Here is a 22,172-nt window from a genome sequence, read left to right on the forward strand (position 1 = left end):
TATCTCTCATCAAAGTGACAGGTGTGAGACCATGGATCTCAATTAATGTCTGTTAACTGCTTGGATGGACTTTGACAGAATATGAAATGTTATTATTAAATGCCTGAAAATAGCTAAAGAGAGGATGAAGTGTACATATATACACACATGTATATATAGGTATGTAGGTATGTATGCATAATTTTTCTCAAGAAGCCAATGAAAAATTATTGGCCTTTATCTCCTTCTGGGATAGTTAGTTTATGATTAGGTACAGCCTTGACGATTATTCCACTGCTTGTTATATGAGACACTAGAGTGTCTCATATGTAAGCAATACCCTTCCAGAAATAATTATCCTCATATATATAAAGTTATATATGAGCTTCTTTGTTTAGGCATCCTGCAGGTTAATAAAATCAAGAGCCAGATGCCTTGAGATGAATTAGCTATTTCCTGTCAATAAAATATTATGCAGCACACTTAATTTATAGGAAACACTGATGTCATTAAATGCTTTGGGCTGCCTGTGCTGCTCATCCCCACGGAAGCACTTGTTATTGCAGCCCTATTACCACACAGCATTAGTGCGTAAGTATAGAAGAGTTTATCCAAATAAGAGTCATGAGCAATATAAGATGGTTCTGCACTGAAAAGATCCATCCGACTTTGAATTTGCTTAGTCACCCTCCAATTCATTTTTCATCTACAGGATTCACTATATTCACTCATAAAACCAGGATGTTTTTACAAATGTTTGAATAATGACAGTGCTCTGCAGCTGTTTGGCACTCCTGAAATGGCATTCGTGATGGTGAAGATCCCTCTGACAAGACTAGATGCTCACAGAATCATAGAATCCTTTGGGTTGGAAAAGACTTGTAAGATCATTGAATCCTCATGTGAGCCACATCGTTAATAGACAACTTGAGAGAAGAAAAATTCTCAAAAAATAAAAAAAAAGACTTTGAAAAACCCTCCTATCATCCTATATTTTTCTTGTATATTTATAAATCATCTAAGGGTTCTTTTCCTCTCTGGACCTTGGTTAAAACACTTTTGTGCTCCTGCCTAGTTTGAAAGAAATCAGTGATATTCATTTGCAACTAGCACAGTTAATTTTGGAAGACCTGTTGCTATGCCGTAGTTAAACTGCATTATGTTTTATTGTGTTGTTTAACATGCGAAACATGTGGTATCACCCTCAAACGTTTACCACATACTCTCTTTTTAAAACCTGACATTTGTGAGGTTTTTCAACAAAAAGAGTAATTTAGGCTCTAAGTGCTAAGTAATTAAAAATTACTCCCAAAAAGCCTCTGTTTTGAGTTCTGTGCTTTATTTAAGACCTTCTACATTGACAAGGTCAAAACAGAGAAAGTGAAAACATGCAAAAAATGAACATTTTGTGGCTTCTCAGTGGCTCTGAGTTTATTTTACTCTCAAAATTCAGACTTTCAGCAGTCAACCATTAAACAAAATTTCTGACAGTTTCTCCCATTCTTCAATGCTATATGAAAGGCCTTCTTAACCAGGTCATGAGAGAAGTATGATGGGACCTGTTCACACAGGACTCTTTCTGAGGCTCCCAGCCTGCAAAGCCAAGGTCATGGATATAACCTCTCCTGGGCTTTTTTCTTTAATATAAAAAAACCATGGGGGGGGGTGGGGAGGGGGCATTCACTAACCATTTGTTGAAGACAAGGTGAAAGTCCTGAACTGGCTAATAACTGATTTGATAGAAACAAAGAAATCTGTTTTTTAATCAAAGCTTACAACTCCCATGGAGTGCCCAGCCCACTCCCATATCCCTTCAATTTATAGTAGACTGTCCATGCCTTGAAAAAGCTGGGTTTTTGCACTCCCCTCCTGAAATAATTTAACAACAAAACCAACCAGTAAAAACAAACCAAAAAAATCCTCTTTTTTTAAACAATTGTGACCTTTTCTCAAGAAAATGACAATTTTGATAGAAGTTTATTGTTTTTCCCAGACTTCCTGTGACCAGGAAGGAAAAGGTCAAGTTCCCATTAGAGTGTTTTTCATCTGAGCAATTTTGAGAGGACAGAAAGCTCAACATGCTGAATGTGAAGCCCCAGAGGTGACCACATCAACCTGAGCACTGGCTGCCATCAGTGATCCAGCCCCCTCCCTCTGGCCCTGGTGTCCAGAGCCACCACCCCCCAACTGCTTCCCTTCCCGCCACAATGCAGAGCAAACCCACCAAAAACAACCTTGCTTGTGTCACCCTGCCAGAAGCCTCAATGAGCAGGAGAGTGCAGAGCTTTCTTAGAGAGCCTCTAACAAGGCAAAAGACCCTTTTTTTTAACACAAAACAGAAAGTTCTGCTATGAGCTATGTGGCTCTATGAGGGAAATTGGATGTTGGGCAACAAAAAATCCCAAATCTTTTCCATCTATCTGAGTAAGTGACAGTTGTGATTAGATGCACTCACTTGGGAAATGTGGCAAGGACCTGCTACCACAATCCTTCCAAAAATACTGGTGGTCCCAGCAGGGACCCCTCAGGCACTCCAGTTGACCCCACCCTTCTCCTAGTTCTGTTGTGTGTGCCTCTTTTACCCCTTCCCAAATTGGGAGGCCCCACTCATCTCCGTACTCCAACACAGAGATTTCCTGCCCTTTGCAATGGAAACAGCAACAGCAGGAAGCTTCACGGCTCACTGCCCTCAGCCCCTGCAGCCTGGAGCACGAGGAAGAAAAGCAGGGATGAAGAACATAGAGACTTCGGTGGAGCAGGGGAATGTGGATATTAAATTGCAGCAGAATATGGATTAGAAGCAGTTGAACCTGGTTTGCACACAAACTCTTCGACATCTATTGCCTCTACAAAGCTACATTTGGCCAATCTGCTTGTAGCTTCCGGTAAAGTTTATTTATAGGCCACCCTTTCATTTTTGTTCATGCACAATTAGAAAGTGCAGAAAGCTAAATTATTTGTAGCAAATGGAATTTGAACTGAAAGGGAAAATGCCTCCTTATATCCCATGGAAAATGAGTTTCTGGTGTCTACTGCAGGAATCTTCTATTCAGCACCTCTAGATTGTGTGTGAGTTGCAAACTGATGTGCTTTGGCTGATAGGGGAACCCTTTCTACTCTTTTACATCTGTCTTTTCGGGTTCTTAGAGGAAGGAAAAAGCTTACCAGTGAATTTTACAAAATAACTGGAATTTGTGTATGTGAATGTCCTCACTAGAACCTACTCACACCAGCCAAATCTCAGTATAAAGAATACTTATTCAACCCAACAGGTTCATTTCAAAAGCCCAGTATACAAGAACAAATGGAAAAAATCTGGGTATTTACTGCATGTTTTCACAGTGTTCAACTCACAACTTTCCATTTTAAGGAAAATTATAATAGGGTTTTAATTCGGCAGCATCTCCAGAAAAAGATTTATACTTCATACTTCCATATTTATCATGTCGATGGGTAGAAACAAATGAGCATTGTCACATTCTGACATTCTGACACTGAATAAAATGTCATGAAAGCCAAATGACACACTTAGAATTTACAATTTTTTATTCCAGGAGAGAGTGAAAGTGTTAAATATATTTAAAGGGGAAAAAAAAGTAAAAAAATCAAAGCAATGAAATAGAGGTTCTTCCTTGCTTTATTAGCTCTAGAATTCCAACCTCTTCTTTTTAACAGCCAAGGAGACAAAGACCTGTCACCCAGTATCTTCACAAATTACAGCCCAATCTGTAAATACAAACCGAGCACTTGATATGATCTTGAGGCATTTCTATTTTCTATTTAATACTGTTTCATGCATTCATGTGCTAATAAAGGTTAAACTAGGTGATCCTTCAAGCTACCCTCTACACTTTATCTGCCAGAGCTATAAAAGCCAAAGAAAATTGGTGCATTTATATTGTGAAAAGAGAAAGACTCCAAGCATTGTAATGAAGTAGGGTGTTTCTTCTCATGTATCATTTCAGCAGCAGTTGTTTACAACAAAAACATTTAGTCAGAACTGGATTTTTATGAGAAATCCTCATGTGTTACTAATCTTCTGCTGACATTAGACTGATTCTCCTGGATCTTTCATTTGCTTCTGGTGAATCACCCTGCTCATAAAGCAAATTGCCTTGTCCTGACTTTGATTTCCACGTTGATTTTCAGTGTGGCTTCAGGTGTATGCAGCAGTTTGCCCCTGAGAAAATTCAGCATAGTCATGCTAGCGCAGTCTTCATCCTAAATTAACATACACCATTGTACAATGAAAAAAATAAAAAAATGGAGTGATCAATTCTAAACACTTCCAGTATAGAACAGCCTTTTTACCTCAGGCTCCAAAAACAGAACCAGATGTGAAATTAAGTACAAAATGGCACACATAACCACAGATGAGAAGCAGACAGCAGTATCTATCAAAATATCTGCTTATCCCCCTTGACTTCCCAGTCTTGCCTTCAGCCTTCCTAAAGTATCGATTTCTCCTCCTCCATACTGTGGATACGCTAGTCCCCTTTTGACTTTCTCAGTAGTCTGAAATACATACCCAAAAAACTCTCTGGGGAGTCCCACAAGGGACCTGTGTGTAAAAAAAGTAGCTGACTGAAGTGACCTTTCTATATCTCCTCATCCTTTGAAAGAGAAGAGCAAGGTCCTGAACCAAAATGGTTGGTTTGGCTGAGAACTTTCAGATTTAGATCACAAAATGAGGAAGAGGTTTAATGAAAACCTTTCTAATGCATAGAAAAAATCTCAGATTGTCCTATGAATAAAGCCAAAGAAAAACATGGATGGAGAAGCTGGGTTTAGCAGAAGTGTTTCCACTGTTTCCAAATAGCTGAGATAAACATGAATTAGCAAATCTTGATGCGTCCACTCATCAGGGAAGAGAAAGAATTTTCATTACAGAGTAAATGGTATTCTCCTTTGCGCAGAGTTGATAAACAACAATCTACAGGGAAGGAAGAAAAAGCAAGAATGTCCATTGCAAAGGAATTACAATAAAAACCTCATGTGTTACTGTAATATTTCATGATCACACAGGATGAGCCAACACCAATTAAAGGACAAATTCTGCTCTGAGAGTACAAGCTCATCTCCCATTTACAGCAGCAATGATAGAAAAGGCAAATTTTGGCCATGACCTCGTCTTTTATTAACATCCTAGATGCCAGAAGGCAGATTTACAAAGGCGTTTTTTGAGCTCAAATTGCATATGAGCCCATTGACACACATACAGGGATTTGCAGAAAACCCTCACAGGATGCCTGAAGTGGCTTTTTAAATTTTTAATCACAAACAAATGAGTCATGTTAGAAAGAGTACACAGAAAGAGAACTACTACCATCACCACCAGCACTGATTGTTTAAAAAAAATTAAATTAAGCTTGCCAATTCTAGGCACTTGAAGTTTCTTCTCCCTGTCATTTGTATGCACACACACAGTCTGACAAAGCACCCCCAAAATTAAAACATTGATTAAAAAAAAAAAACACACAGTGCAAATTTATAGAAAAACCCACTATGGCACAGTAAAATTCTTTCATTATTTTTCCATCTTTTCAATTTAGTCTGATAAATGTACACATTTCTCTCAATAAGTTTTTTATAATCAAGCCAAATCTGAATTTTTCCTACATAACTCTCCGGAACTACTTCCTTCCTTTTCCAAAGGCATACACTGGCCTAAGTTGCTTTTTGCATTTGAATTGGAGCAACTAAAATTGGAATTGAGCAAAACATTTAGTTTTCTTAAATCAGCAAATTCTTAGCACTTTCCAGATATGCTTCAATTATTTTGGGGAAAAACGTGAGCTAGCCTTACTAACTCAGATCAGGTCTAGTAATTTCCCTGCATGGCAAGCTAATCAGTGCTTCTTTAGTCTAGAAAACAGCTCATCTTTTAAAATATTCAGTTATGTTCTTTGAATCATGTGTTTTGTTGCATCACATTGCATTTTGCTGGATTTCTTCTGCTGAAATATCTTCCTTGAATATTTTTTTTACCAAAGTTGGTAAAATGTAGATTATCTAAGCATCTACAGTTGTCTGCATCATCCTTCGTTATTTACTGCTGTTTACAGATCTTGAGATTCTGCACTTGATAGCAGTGCCATCGTTCAAGCCACTTACAGAAAAATAAACACTGCGGCTACAGCAAGATCTTGAATTCATGTGCTACAGGGTTTCTGCATTTCAGTTATTGTTCTTTGTTTTCAGGTGTTCCCTACAGTCCTCAACAGCAAACTGATCCCTCCTAGGTATCGGGTGATATGTAATAAAAACTGAAAGGGAAGATGAGAATAATAACTTGTTGACTGGTCTTTTTTCCCCAGTTGTCATTTATGCCCTCCCCCATGCCTTCCTTTCCATTTCCAAGTTAAACATTTTAATTTTGACCAAGCTCGTGCTGAAATTCAGCACAAAGTTATTTAAAATATTTAGGGTCCAACCTGACTGCTATTCAAGTAGATGGAAAGAAAGATGGATGTTATTTCTCTGTTTCAGAATAGAAAATGTTCCTGTATTTTTGCTAAGACAGAGGCCAGTGGAGTATGTCAAGCCACCACATTCAGTCATGTCAGAAGTATTCCCCACGCGTGCCTTAACAATGTGGCATGCAGATGAAAACAAAAGCCTTCTTCCCAAGCAGCAGCACCATGCCAGTCCCATCCCATGCTCCTCCTCACTCCTTCCTGACCCAGGTCAATTGCTCAAAGTCTTGTCTACATTTTTTTCTATTTACTTTCCTTATATTGACTTCCCAGTGTATACAGGCCTGGCAATGAAGCTGGCCAAGTCATTCCTTTTTGTCTTGAGAAGAACCAGGTGGATATTTTTTTGTAAATTATTTTTATGTGCTCAACCTTTATAGTCCTAGAGATGAACTTAAAATTCTACTGTAAGGATTAAGCAGCAGTTTTTCAACAAACTTGCTAGGTTTTATCACTGGTGCTTTATTTTTCCTTTCTCTCTCCTCTCTTGCTGTTTCTGTCACCAGTACTAAGCGTTTTCCCTCCTGACATCCCACTGTAACTTAAGAAAGCTCTCGTTCTATAGTTTAAAAAACTATTTTAATGACTGCCACTAATTCAGATATATCTTCTTCAAGTCTTTGTGCTACAGCTATTGAAGCAAGCAGGACTCTCAAAAAAGTACCTATTAAAATACTTATTAAAGTGTGAAAAGTACTTATTAAAATTTTTATGTCTAAAAAGACTTTGTAAGAAACTTCTTCACAGGCTTTGATACCATGAAGCAGCCATCATCTGCCTCCAAAATCAGACAGACAAAAAAAATCAACTTTGAGAAAAATAAAAAAAAAATCACAATACAGAAAACACTACTCTGAAGCAGAGTTCACATCCCAACAAAGAAGAAACTCAAGGACTGCATGACATCTACTAGGATATTTGTTGTTGGTATTGATGTAAAAATGCACATCTTCGGTGAGATGGAGGATAGCAGGGCAGAGCTTGAGAGAGAAACAGGGCAGCACCTGAATCCTTTGTTTTAAACATAGAATCATTATAGAATCATTAAGGTTGGAAAAGATCTCTAAGATCATCAAGTCCAGCCATCCCACTGTATGGCACAAGAGCGGTGTCCTTTGAGATACAACAGCTGTTTGTGCCCTCTTGCGTGAAAAATGTTACATTCTTAGCAACCACCCTGTCACATGCTATGAGTTTGCAAACCATGTACCCCTACATGTCAAAAATAATGGAGAGCCAGACTCCTGTGAAGTAGGAGCAAGAAGCCCACAGCTCAAGTGATGTGGTCTCCCTGCATCACCAGAGCCAGCTTCTGCTAGCTCCCAGGAGCCAAGAAAGGGATAAAAGAGATGGGAGGCAGAACCTCGAGGGTTTTAATTGACTGTCAGAGCAAACCAAAGCATCTGGGGAGATCAGGAACAGAAGATCAGGTAGGCCTGAGTCCCCACCTCCTCTGTTATCCCTCTGTGCATGCTGAGGAAATCCAGTGTTCACGTCTGCCTTCAGCTCAGTATTCCCTGGGCTCCCACTGCAATGGAGCAGCATTGCTCTGCCCCTTGCACAGGTCTGCAAGCCTCATCTGAAACAGATAAGTACAATGAAGTATAGTTTTAAGTTCTTCCTGTAACTCACACTGAGCTATTATAAAAGGAGGAACATTACCCATATTATAAATGTTACATGAGTAAACGAGGAATATGAATGAGTGAGAGCTATTCATCTCAATGAGCACATCTCTCCTGGAGAGTGTTACAAAGCCACAGGATGTCCCCAAGTTTCAAAATTTGCATTCCCACCTCTGAGTTAGATGAAAGACTTGCAAAAGCATATGTATCTAGGTAGCTCCTTAATGACCCTGCCTCTCATGGGAATTTTGTGCATTGCATATTCAGGAGAAAGACAGCAATAGGTTGTACCATGCACACTTACCAATAATAATTGCTATTTAAACAGCTGTTTTCTCCTGCAAAAAAAACCTTACCAGGCACATACTATCTCTTCTCTGAATGAGCGGAAGCCACAGATCTTCCAAAGATGTAGATAGGGAGCTCTGGGTAGCAATGAAGCCATTTCTGTAGCTTAAGGCTGTGCCTACACTGCCATTAGAAGAAACATGTGGAGACAAACAGTTAGTGCTGAGGACTTAATGCCATGTTATTTAAAAAAACAGGAGAGCGGAGAGGGGAGGTTTACTTCAGGCATGCTCCAGTCTGATCTAATGAGCTGGATTAGTGGTGGGAGTGCTGGTCTCCATTTCATCCAGTAGGAGCTGAGTTCATGAGCCCTGAGACAACTCAGTAATGCAAATCAAATGACATTAGTCCAGGCAACTGGACGAGTCGTTTCAAAATGCATTCCTGATCTGAACAAAACCACTAATGTAAATGCACACTTCTTCATCCTGTTCCTCAGTACCTTTGAAAACACTGTAATAAGTCATGCACAAAGGCACAACTCAAGGAGAAGAAAGGTTGCACAGTCATTTCTCTTTTGCCCAAGCATCTACGCCTTTCATGTTGCTTTGATAACAAAGAGAATGAAAGTCTGAAGCATAACTATTCAACTAAACTACACTCCATTGCCTGGTTCTGAATAAAGAAATTTCAAGCTTTTCTACCTTACCTATTAAGCTATTCTAACACAGTAAAATTTCTATAATTTTGAAGGGTCTTTTTTTTTCTCTGCATTAGTAAGACTTTTTTCTCTGAGAATTTAGCACTTTTCTCAAGGTTGCCATTCCACCTCCAGTTTTTTTCACACACCTATTTCTCCACGGCAGACAAGAATGAGCTCCTTTTTGTTAGGTAGTGTCTTCCCAATAGATGGTGCCATGGCAGTGCTGAGCACCTCTCACAGCAACATCAAACTCTTTTTTGTGGAACTTCATTGCCAAAGTTGCGTGTTGATTTTGCTGCACCAGAATTCATGCTCCCAAAACATCCTTTCTGCAGCATCAACAGGGAGACACCTGTGCTGGTGCAGGAACTGTAGCGAGGGTGGGCAGAACTGCAGCCTCTCTGTCTCCCAGATTGGTTGAGAGGGCAGGTGTTTCGTTTAGCATCTTTCTTAAACTGTGTATTATTACAAAGAAAAGAAAACCACACACAAAAAACCTGACTACTCTTTTGTCAGTCCTGATGCTCACAGAAACATCATTTCTTTCAGGTATAGGGAATGTAAATGACAGCATTAAAACAAAGTGATCTGTTTCATGTAAATACACTTGCTTTTTTTCCTGCAACTTCTTTCTTCCTCTTCCGCATGCCCAGATTGGTAGAGTGAGATCAGGAAGTGGGCACAGAAACTCCTCCCTGCCAGGAAGGCAAACCACAAGCAGTCACCGCCAGCCTGGCCAGCCACTGTCCAGGGGTGAGCACGGGGAGGGGAACAAGCACAGTGCAAGCTGGTTATAAACCATGTCCATACCAGGTGGGTGCCCTGCATCCACCCCCATTCCCTCTGGAGCTGCCCACTTGAGTAGGCAGCAAGCAGCTCTCCGGTCAGTCTTCCCTCTCCAAAGATACTGTGGCCCCAAGCTCAACCCCTGCTTTGGTGTGGTTGGCTCTTTCTTCCTGGGCTGGGGAAATAGCTCAGTTCTGGTTTTGATATTAAATCACTTTTCTAACAGGTCTCCCAGGATCTAGGCACCATCACAAAATGCCCTGGCTACATCACCAAAATTTTTACATCTAGCTAGATTAGAGGGTTAGGTGGAGAGCAGAGCAGCACTTTCATCGAGCAGCTCAAGGAAAGGACACATTTAGCCTCACTGTGAAAGGAGAGAAGGATTCACACTGCCTCATGACCAGACATTTCCATAATGCCAGCCTGAGCTTTGTGAAGGAGAAGGTAACTGGCTAACTCCACTGGCTTCACATGATCCCACCATAGGATCTTAGATCCAGCTTTACTGTGCTTTAAAAATAAATCTGTTGTATAGGATTGGTCTGTTTCTGTTCCTTCATGATGTGCATGACAGCAACACAGCAGAAATATAGTACATGCCCTTCATTCAGTCTCTCTTATGCTCTCCTGCTACGGCTTAATGTAATCAATTACTGAGTAATCTGAATTGTGCCCACAAAATGAGCATAAATTGGCATCGAAGCCAGGACAATGCAAGTGGTGGTGTTAATTCCCAACCATCTATTGTAATCCTGTATTCATTGGAGAGATTTCTCTTCTGGTATGTTTTAGAAGCTCTTTACACAAATGACTGCTTTCTTTTGATGTAGAGCAATAAGATATGTCTTTTTAGCACTAAAATTATACAAAACATACTATGCATGTATGTACACAAGCAGAACTGAAAAAACAGTATTAACAGAGGTTCTGCCTCATTTGCTTTAGTGGATAAATAGTGGTTTTAGGTAAAGTCCATATAAAAAAATACATGACACATCCATATAAATATATACACATTCCTTCAGTACAGGAAATTCCCTTAAAAAGTATTTAGAACTACACTTTGCATTAACTACAAAATAAGACACATGCATGCTTGCAGATGACAGCCAGCAAAGGGGGAATGATTTGCATTATTCCAGAACAAAGTAAGGCAAGCAGCATGGGAGCCCTGCACTCCTGTTCTCTCCATTGTCTCTGGGGAAAGGAGGGAGCCGGTGATGTTGGGAAGGCTGCAAAGCGGCACTCCTGTGCTCCCTCTTCCTCTCCCCCTCTCCAGTCCTTTCCTTCTCACACTGCTGCAGAGCTTTCCAAATGAAGAAGCTGTTTCCATGACACCAAACCCTTAATTTGAAGCATACATATAAACAGCCTAGGATTGTGATCACAATGCACCATTTCTTATTTATTTTTTTTTCTTTTTTTTTGATTCTGCTTTGGATAGAGACAGGCAATCTTCATGAAACCACCATAAAAATCACTGGTTGTAAACAGCAAGCAGTTTCACCTTTAGTGTTTTACAAATACCTTGATTTTGTTCTCTATTACATTTTCTTGTCATGATTAATAAACCTAGGAAGCAGATTAGTTGACTAATCAGAGTGCTTTGTGTTTGTGCTTTGTACTTGTAGCCAGACACATGTCCGTGGTGCTTTGTGCTTTTGGTGAAGTCTTAGCTTAGTGTACTTTCTCCTCGCCATTTATTTTTTCTGGAAAGCTATTTTTTTGGTCACTCTCTTCTTTACGCCAGAGAAGTGTTTTATAGCCTTCTATCATGGCAAACTTACAGTAAGAAACTGTAAATGCAAATATTCTCTTTTTTTTATTATTTATTTAATTATTTATTTATTTATCTAAATGATAAATAAAAGAACATTCCTCTTGCATAAAAAAGCTGTATGAAAATATATGCCATATTAAGAAAGACATAACCTTAAACTGATATTGAGCAGCACTACCATCAGTGGAACATGCCCCATAAGCAAACATATTAATTTTTAATTCCTTTTTTGTGTCTACTTAATCATACAGACATCTTTGTCTTTCTAAATAAATACTTTGGTCAAAATATCCTCCAGTTAAAACGCTGTAATTTGTTTGGTTCCCAGTGAATGGAAGCCAAAAGTAAAGATGGTAGGAGGATGAAGGTTTTGTGCATCCATAGCATCCCCCCTCTCACCCAACCACTGCTACAAATGAACTGCAGTGGCAGAAGCATCATGCAATAGCAATTAAGTATTATTCATATTCTTAGCTTTATTAACAAGTCTGAGACACCTACAGCATACACACCCACACACACGCTAAGTCAACGGCGAGGGAAAGCACGCATTTGCTGAATGCCTTAATTCCCATTGCTCCTCGAGGTAGCTGCCCACGGGATGCTGTGCCCTCAGCTCGCTTCTCAAACACAGCAGCTCTCACCCCACCGCTATGGGGTACAAATTACGCTGTAGCTGCAATTCACGTGGCATTACCTACGTGAGCGGGGGGGACGCAGGGAACGCAACAAGGTGGCATCTGGGTGCATTCCTCCCATTGTGGGGTTCCATTTCTGAAGGCTTGAGGTGGATAGGGAAGGGGTTACTCCAGCTCCAGGGGTTTCGTCAGGGTCCTGGACGCATGGAGGGGTTAGGTGCTCACCCCTCCCCCCACCCACACGGTCCCATGGCAGCCACAGACAGCACACGGGACTTCGAGAGGAGGCGAGAGAGCGTTTATTGATGGGGTGGTTACATTTATAGGGTTTTGGAGGATTCAGAGAGTGACCAATTACTGGGTCAGGGGGCTTACAGGACACCCAATCGCAGGAAGGGGTTAAAGGTCCAATGAGAAGACTTCTTGATATCTTCTCAGGACATTCCTGAGACAGAGATAAGAACTGGCCAAGGGGGATTTTGGGAAGAAGAAAGCACGAGCCAGCACAGGGACCACAAAAAACCATTTTGAAACACACTCAAACCACAGCTTCCCATACAAGGCAGATTCACCGCTACAGTGGCACATTTCCATCTGGCCATCACTGGTATGCTCACTGTGGAATAGCAGCTTGTACCTTTGGACCAGATGTTTCACTGACTTGAAAGCCATGAAGCAACAAAGAACAAAGACAGCATGAGCAGCAGCTTTTTAATATGGAGGCCTGGAGACTGTTCCTGAAATCAATGCACAAAAGAGAGCGCTAAATAAATCAAGTGATTTGATGTAACAGCAAAATCAGCACTGTCCCTTATCCTGTCCCCAGATTATCCAGAAATTCCTGCACACAAAGGAAAGGAGAAAACTCCATGGCTTTATGTGATGAGTCAATCACTGACATACTTGCAAGCAAGTGATGAATTAGGGTAAAGGTTGCAGGGGGGTTTCAGAACTGGAGCAATAAATTACTTTATTAATATCTTTTATCAATTAACTAATTGATCAATTACTTTATTGATATCTTTTCCCTGTCCATGGAGGCCTCCTTATGATACAGACTTTTCTCCCAAAGCAGCCTGTTCCAAAGGCCAAGGAAGGCAGCAAGACTCCCTGAGCTGGTGACACCAGGAGTCCCATGAGGTGAAAAGTGCTATGCATGACCATGGGAAGTGGCTGTACCACCACCAAGGGCACATCTGCAAAGATTCACAGGAAACAACATGATGAGTGAAGCCTGAAATTCCCTAAGTAGCAGAAAACACTCAGGATGTAGAAATGAAAAACACAAGAGCAACCAGCAAAGCCTAGGGCATGGCACCCAGAGTTTAAAGGGATAAGACTTCTGGGTGACCACTGGAGTACCTTCACATCTGTGACACTCAATTCTTCTGCACAGCTACTTCAGCCAGGCATGATCTCCCTCCATATGAGACCTCAGAAGAGCCAGGCTCAAGCCTGCTCCATGCAGTTTTCCTCTACAAACCTCAAGCAAGTTTTTCAGTCATCTGTCAGAGAGGAACAGCAGTGGGCCCACACATCACAGGGGCAGGGTGAAGGCAAATTTGCAGAAGCACACATGAGCCTGCAGCAGCAGGTACTAAGTGACATGGAAAGCCTTGACAGAAGCAGCAGGTCTGGGGTTTGCAGCATCCATATCCCTGCCTTACAAAAAGTCTGCCTTTCTGTCAGGAAATCCTCAAGCAACAACAGAATCAGGCCTGGAGGGTGAAGTGTGATCCAAGCCCTGATGAGGGGTTTGAACATCAAGGTATGAGCTCACAGCTTCCTCATCACTTGTGGAGAGCCCAGCCTCTAAAAATAATTTGGGATATGACAAGGAAATGAAATAATGATGCATTTGAAGTCAGCTATAATGATGCTGACTAAAGATGTGGTGCCTAAGGAAGGACAGTTACTTGCTGGATCACACACAGGGCAACACCAGAGATAAGTGATTTGAACTGCAGAAGAGGCTTTTTCAATTGCGGTATGGAGTTTATTCCATTAGGATGCTGCCGTTCCGCATGTTGTTCTGAGAGCTATTCATGCATCTCTATCTTTTAGTTGAATCATATTTTTTCCCTTTAATAAACTTGCTTATTCAGTCTCACTATCACACCAAAGGACTAATTTGGGTCTAATTTATCTCTCTCTGTGTACTTGCTGTAGCTGGTGCTGCTTCTACTTTTTCTCCCCTTTCTGCCAGTCTTCTTAATTCTCTGTCTGTTGTGTGAGCCTTGTAGGGCAAGGATCATACCTTCTTCTATTTTTGGAAACCATCTACAGGGCATAAATTATAGTAATTAAGTCCAGCAGAATTAGATTGTAGTGACTGCCAGACATGGAATAGCCACTGTCAGATATCCTCAGAACAAGATAATCTAGTTTTGCTGTCAAGGAAGAAAGAAACAAAAAAGATGCACCACCAAATCAGTATTATGAAAGTACCTGTATCTCTAATCTCTGGAAAAGTACATGGTCAATGCTGCCTACAGCCAGGGAATCACCGAGAGAGAACCAGGCATTTGAGCTTTACCACAGAAAGGGTATAATAACATTAGTGACTGCTGAATTTAAAATTGAATTCTACTAAAGTTCTCATTTGAAGTTAAACTTATTCCCTTGCTCAAGGCTTTGAGGATGGGCAAAAGAGTGGAAAAAAACTTTGAATGCAATCTTCATTTCACACATTTCTGATATTTGAAATGTTCCAAAATTATTAATGTGCTATATTTGGCTTCAGTCCAAGCAGTGGCTTATCTTATAATATGTTTGTGAAAACTTTGAAAATATTAAAGCAATATTTCCCATAAATTTCAACTAAAATCTGTCTACCTGTGTAGCAGAAAAAATGGTCAAGTATTTTAACATCAAAGTAAGTGTGTGGCATAGGCCACCCAGATGAAGAAAAATAGATTCTTATGTGAAGGTTCTCAGTTCAGTAGTTTTAAGGTGAAGGATGCTGATGCTGAAGTAGCTTCACTTTTGACTCAGACACTTCAGGCTGCACTGGTGTGATGCTCCAGAGGTAAGGCAAGAGGTAAGAAGACAAAGTACAGGCTCAGTTTCCCCAGCTTGCTCTTGACCACTTTAAGCACTTTAATGGTGCCTCTAAATGTTTGGATATGGCTTGTGAGGAGGGAAAGAGAGGATGCTTGTGCCCTTATTCTGCTGCTTCTTGGTGTGTTAAAGATCTCTTCAAGAGCTGGGAGTCTGTCTTGTTTGGGTTTGGCTGCCTTTTTCTATCAAGAATGCAGGTTTTGTTTCTTGTATGAGGGGTAGTCTTCAGTAAACAGGGCCATAAGAGTTCCACTGACTCTCCTGGAGTCAGGAGCTTTCACAGCCCTGGAGAAGACTGTCACTGAGCACCCAGAGCAGGTCTGGTGTCTGCATGAATGAAAAATAGGTTATTCTGAATGTGTTTCACCTTTTTGTCTAACTTATGCAACCACAATAATGTGGATTAACATTTCCATATTTATCTTCCTGTAAAAAATATCAGTATAAATTGCAGAGCTTCACAGACTTTTACTGTAGTGGGCTTATTTTTGTGGGTCCCCTTCCAGCTGGCTGTTCCTGAGTTAAGAAATCCATGAAAGAGCCTTTTTTTTTTCCAGTAAAGAACCACTCTGCCAGTGTAAGAGGAAACCAGAAAACTCCAAATATTTTTTCTCCATGCTGACAATCATGATACACAGGTGACATGATTGATGAAGCATCAGGAGGGCAGAAGGGAATAGACATTTCAGGTACGAGCCAGATCTTCCTTTAGGCTGTTGCACTGTGAGCCTGCCTAGAGCAGTTTTGCCTCTTTTCCAGCAGCACATCATCCCAGAGCAACAGAGCTCCTCCACGGTGCAGTGCTCTGAAAGAACCCAGGGCAGAGCAGTAACCACCTGGAGTCCTCCCAGCTGAAAGAAGCTGCCAATATCTGCCTAAACCCTGGAAGTTTCTGAATAGACATCAGTACAGATAGGGAGATGCATCCCTTTTTAAGGCAGACTTACATTTTCTTGCATTCATATTGCAAATGTTTTGTCGCAATCAATCCCTTTGAGATTCTTGTGATGGTTGAAATAAAAAGAGAGGATTTCAGGCAACACATGACTGTTGAATTCGGGGGCTTAAGCCCCTTAGTCTTCAAAAGGTCAGCATCTTCCCCTGTGAGTATGTGACTGACTGCCGATATTAACATCTCCTCAACCACACAAAATAGCCTTCAGTGAGGAAGAATTTCAGAACATTAACCTCAGTAGTTAGTCTCCTGTATCACCCCCTTTAGAGGACATACACTGAGAAGGAGGCAATAAAGAAGATCAAAGAAATTTGTCCTTTTTCCTATGCATTTTCTTGTTTCCTCAGGCTGGCCCTAAGGAAGAGAGAAATTTCACCCTGAGAGCTGGCAACCCTCCTATGGTTGAGCCTTTGGGCATCTACTCTTTTCTCTCTCTTAAGGAAGAGCTAGTTTTTGGGTACTTGAGTCAGATGTCGTAGATGTTTCTTTCAAGGTGCCTCGGCTGAAATAGCCCCCCAATGTTTTCTTTCCTTATTCCAATGTGGTTTCACAACAGATTTGTGTACACCTGGCAAAGTAATGTGTACAGCCAAGCAATTTGGATAGCTCACCCAGCAGCCCACGGTTCATCACTAGCATGGGGAAGTCACCACGATGTCTGCGAGATATCTATCATGAAGATGTTTGCCTTATTTGTTACTGTCAGGATTGGTGAGTAGCTTGGAGGAAAGAAGCCAAGGCTGCAGAGTTCAGTTAAAATTCTCCCATTTGAAGACAACTCTTTACCAATCAGAGATTTCTGAATCACTCGGTTCATTCTGTCTTAATCCATCTTCTGGCTCCACTTCACTCCAGCTAAAAAAGCCTGTATTGGATATGAACAACACATATAAGAACTCCCCACATCTTACTATAATACCGCAATTCACACATGGCGATAAGGAGCTGAAAGAAACATGAGATGCAATTGATAAGACAGCAGCACCATCCCGGCACCGTGCACACAAATGCACTCCCTTCAGAAGAGGAATCCCTGAGATGCCATCGTGTGGGGAACATACGGCTCGGGCTCTGTAAGAAAACAGTGGGAAAACCTGTTCTCTTTAAGAAGCTGATACGGTGTCACTGACATATGGAGCTATTGAGTGGCAGTGACCTATTGAGTGAGCAGCATTTTTACCCTATGAAATCATATGTCTTTTTAATTTTAAAAAAGGTTGCCTGATTGAGGCCATTTATACCTGTGTTTCCTATGGGAATTTTAATAGCCAAGCAGCAAATCACCAGATAAAGATATTTATAGTAGTTATGCTGACAGATTTCTGACTATAAAATCATAAACTGTGGCATTATAGAAACCTGCACAGAAGTTTCTACACTTACAGAATTTCAGTCCTAGACCAGTTCTTGGGACTGCTATATTCCACTTTTAAATGCAAACCTAACAATTATCTGGATACCAAAGGATAAACCTGAACAAGTTATGTGGACATTTTAATTAAAGCACATCTTGACAAAAGATCAAGAAGAGAATAGTGAGCTAACATCCATAAAAAAAGTGTGGAAACAGCTCTGATATATTTTCCAGTCATAGAAAAGGTAATTGGATGAAATGAAGGGGAAACAAATTCAATGTGATAAATGTAATAGATATTTATTGCTACAAAGGATTAGCTAAAATTACCTTCAAGCAAGAGCTTGATGCTAGATATGATAATTTGATAAGAAGAAACTGCCTTTCCCTTTCATATTATATCAACTTCTTTTATAATGATGTACCATAAAGGGGGGGAAAAATCACATTATGGATTTGCTGGCCTGTGGGATAACCTTGAAATTGTGCCACTGAATTTCCACATCTTTTTTTAGATCTCCAGTATGGAACCAAAATAGTGTTGAAAGTACATGGAAGATTAGAATGCGGGCAAATACAGAGTGTGACCTTTTATTGCTGCAGACAACCCCCCTGTGACCTCCACTCATTGGGAGTCAAGGCGCAAATGAAAGTGCCTAAAGGGAGAAGAAAAAAAATTACCCAGAAAGACAGCAAAACCTTCTCAGCCATGAACATTCCTTATTGAATGAGAAAGCATTACTTTAAACTATCTCTCCATATATATTATGTGCATACAAATAGGGGTGACATATCCATTTCACATCCACACTAGTTCTTTACCACAGGTTGTAATGAAGCACATTGATTTTGCCTTGCAAGTAATGACTCATGTGCTATCTACAGTAAACTAAGAAGAGAGGAGTGGCACGACAACTACGAATACAGAATAAATGTGTGTTTTTTATAATTTCTGTCTTCCTGTAACTATCCTCTTCTGCTCTTCTGCAAGAAAAAAAAACAAACGTAAGTAGCAGTTTTGCCTGAACAAGGAATGCTATAAATAAGTGCTATAAACAGGTGTTATAAAGAAGGAGTTTTATAAAGAGTTGAGAATCCAAAATTCTGCAAAACAGACTTGCAGACATCTATAGCATTACAAAGCAAATGGATTATTTCTAGACTGCAAGTAGTACAGAGGTGGGACCATGTCTGTAAGATAGTTCCTAGCACAGTAGTGTTGCTATTACAATATTAATAAAACATTCTAAACATAGCCCAAAGAATGGGACCTTTTGCTTAAACTGAAAAAAGCCCACTGAACAAGTGTATGACACCATCAGAAACACTCACTCCGATTTGTTCTAACTCAGTATTGACATTTTTCTCCATTATCCATCACATCCACGAGATTTTAATATAATTATTTCAGAACATTGCTTAGCTCTTGTCTGCTCTTGGAAATATACCAAAATACCTACAATTATTCCGAGATGGTTTATTTCAATATAAATCCCAAAGCGGACACTCTTATTCCAAAATAAGAGTTCCTATTTCCAATTTAATTTAATCTAGTTCTTAAATATCCTCCTGGGAGCTTATTCTGGAATAGCTATTTTGGTATATTTCTAAATGTAGGCAAACCCAAAGTCAGGGATTGGAGACCGGAGTTTGTTAAGAGAAAACTCTGCTTCCACTTGAAAAAAAATACAAACCAAATAGGCTTAAGAAATTCATCCCTTTCCAAAATATAAGACTTACACAAAAAGGGTAGAGATCCTATTTCAAGAATAGCGGTTTTGTTACCTCTGCACGTATAGATACCAATTAATGTTTCACATCACAAATCCTCATCAAATGAGCCACTCACAAACCTCCTCCACCCCTTTTTTTCATCGAAACATCTACTGTCAAAGCAAAAGAGCACAAAATAAGACAGTCAGAAACTAAACCAAGAAAATAATCTAGCTCAGGCAGCCTCCTGATGCTGAGAAAAGGAAAATGTAAAAATCTCAACCAGCTCAGCCAAACGTTTTTCATCAGCTGTTAATTTTACACAAAAGGTGTTTGTATGCTGACCTTCTAGGCAGTGTACAAAACCTGCAACAGGCAAGCTTTAAGAGAAGTAGAATGAAACTATGAACCTATGTGGGGAAAAAAAGGGATATTTGTTGCTTTTGAAAATCAACTCTACCTTTTACTACACCAAAGCCTAAACTTTCTACAGTTTTTAGAATACAAATGGGAACTTGGAGAAGATCTCAGTTTTATCACAAACAAACTTAGGGTTGTAGAATCATAGAAGGTTTTGGGCTGGAAGGGACCTTAAAGATCATCTTGTATCTATGACTTAACAACTTCCTTGCTGGGCACAGTATGGCATTCAGTGATGGTGAAACAGCACACTGGGAGTATTTAATGTCAGACTGGTTCAAGTCATTAAAACATGAGCAAACATGGGGACCTAGTTTGACTTTAGCAACTTCCTCTCCATCTCTCGGCTTCACCAACCACTCGATAGTATTTCCAAGGGTGAAATAAATTCTGTTATCAACAGGTATTGACAGATGGTCATTACCCAGAGACTCTGCCCACCAGTGTTATGGGCACAAACAAAAAACAAAACCAAAAACAAACAAACAAACAAACAAACAAAATTCAAAAGAGCTTCATAATTCACTAAATGTAAAACTTTGATCCAACCAAGTTGTTTCTATTACATCTGTCCAACAAGAGTTACCAAGACATGGTCTATCCTTTATGGATTTTGAAGACTAGCAACAACAACACATCTTTTTTTCTCATTTTCCGCTCAGCCTAACAAGATAATTCAAGGCTTTTTTATTTGCTTTAGAGCCCTTTTTGCAGCCTGACCATGCACAAAACAGTCACAGCAGCATTAACCAACACTGCCACCAGCATTCCAGAGCCAGAACACATCAGATCTATCATGTATCCCACAGTCGCCTCTGAAATCTGCCCCAGGTACCACTGACATGTGAATCCCCTGTTCTTGTGACTGTGCTCTTCTCTGGCACTGCCCAAAGCCCACCCTAACCCAGTGGCTCTGGGGGCTCCCAGGGCCCACAAAGGCAGCAGTCACGTCCTTCTGAGACAGTCATCTCAGCAACCCATCTTCATCCTGAGTCACGCATCACGGGCAGCCAAGACTTCAGAATCAGGGAAGGAGTTTCCTGCTTTAAATGAAGTTCACTTGGCAAGTCAAATATGTGGAAAGGAAGAGAATATAACGAGTAGCTTCAGGTCCCTTTCCTGTCCCCAGAAATACACCAGTGGCATCTACAGCAGCAATGATTCAGGTCCACAAAAGTAACATGCCACGGTTTTGGTTCTCCCTCTTTCATAGGCAAGATTTCTCCCTTCTTCCTCCAGGTGCAGAGGAAGAGCCATGGTCATCCCATCAGCCATGATGCTGAGCTGCATTTCAGTGTCAGAAGAAAAACTTCGTCATGTCCTGAGCTGTACAAACCAGCTCTGTTTGAGACAGAAACCATAGAGCGAGAAATGGCAACAAAGGCGTAGGTTGCCCCACAAGTCCCAGGTAACATCCTGTGATCAATCCCTTCCTTGGGATGTCACCAAACCTCCTTGTGTCTCGGTAGCATCATCACCTTGCCAAAGCTGTGTGGGGTACCAAGAGCCACAAAGTGAGCAAATATCCCCATCTAGTGTCCCTGAGAGCTACAGAGCATATTCTGCTATTTTCTATCTGTTCTATCCCTTCCTGGTCATCCTGATTTTTAGTGAGAAGGAAGTTGGTGGATTTTTCTTCTCCCCAAAGACAGACTAAAAATTACCACTGCCCCCGAGACAGGCATCGTGCAGGCTCTGGGCATGCAAACAGCTCAGCCAGCATGCTGCTAATTACATTTCTGGTCAGAGCTTTCTCTTGAGCAACAGCTGCTTATTATTTCATCTCACACTGTTGATCTCTGTGAGGTTTCTTTCTTGGCTCCATTCTGCTAATCTGACCACAAGGAATTGACAAATTAGTCATAGAGGATAAATCAAAGGGGTTTTCATGTGGCTCTTGCCCCCTGTTTTGCATACAGTGCTTCCAGCTCACAACTGTCTCCTCAGTTCTTCTAGAAAAGCTGCTTGGCTACAGAGGCGTGTTATTTGAGGGTGAAATGCATTAGCCTCTGTTTGCTCCAAATTTAATTCATCTATTTAAATAATTTAATACAGCATCCATCAGTATGAAAGCTGGGCAAATTGAATCCAAAGGATTTGAAGACACATAGATTAAATAAACTACCTTCAAATCCTGGCTCTCAAATTATCACTGTCCCTGGATTAATTCTACCTTAATTAGACAAAATAATCTTCTCAAAGTGATTAAATTTGTGAAATAAAGATGAAATAAACATAAAGCAAAAGCAAATGGAATATAAACAGCCAGAAAGCATAAGCCATAATACAGAGCCTTAAATCATACACTGAAACTCATTCAGTTTAGGTTCTCATTACAGCTCTGTAAAATCGTGAGTGGTATGAAGGAGACGAATAAGGAATTTTGTTTCTC

The 22,172-nt window shown here is 40.5% G+C and overlaps 1 long non-coding RNA gene across 1 annotated transcript in view; it reads right to left on the reverse strand.

Annotated features, from left to right (window-relative positions):
• Window positions 1–4,150: 4,150 nt before the first annotated feature.
• Window positions 4,151–22,172, reverse strand: part of LOC113970209 — a 42,004-nt gene continuing 23,982 nt past the window's right edge. The window contains exon 3 of the long non-coding RNA XR_003535077.1: window positions 4,151–4,200. This is a non-coding gene — a long non-coding RNA (uncharacterized LOC113970209). The remainder of the gene's footprint in view (window positions 4,201–22,172) is intronic.

This window comes from Neopelma chrysocephalum, unplaced genomic scaffold (assembly GCF_003984885.1).
Source record: "Neopelma chrysocephalum unplaced genomic scaffold, ASM398488v2 Primary Assembly neopelma1_76, whole genome shotgun sequence".
NCBI lineage: Eukaryota > Metazoa > Chordata > Aves > Passeriformes > Pipridae > Neopelma > Neopelma chrysocephalum.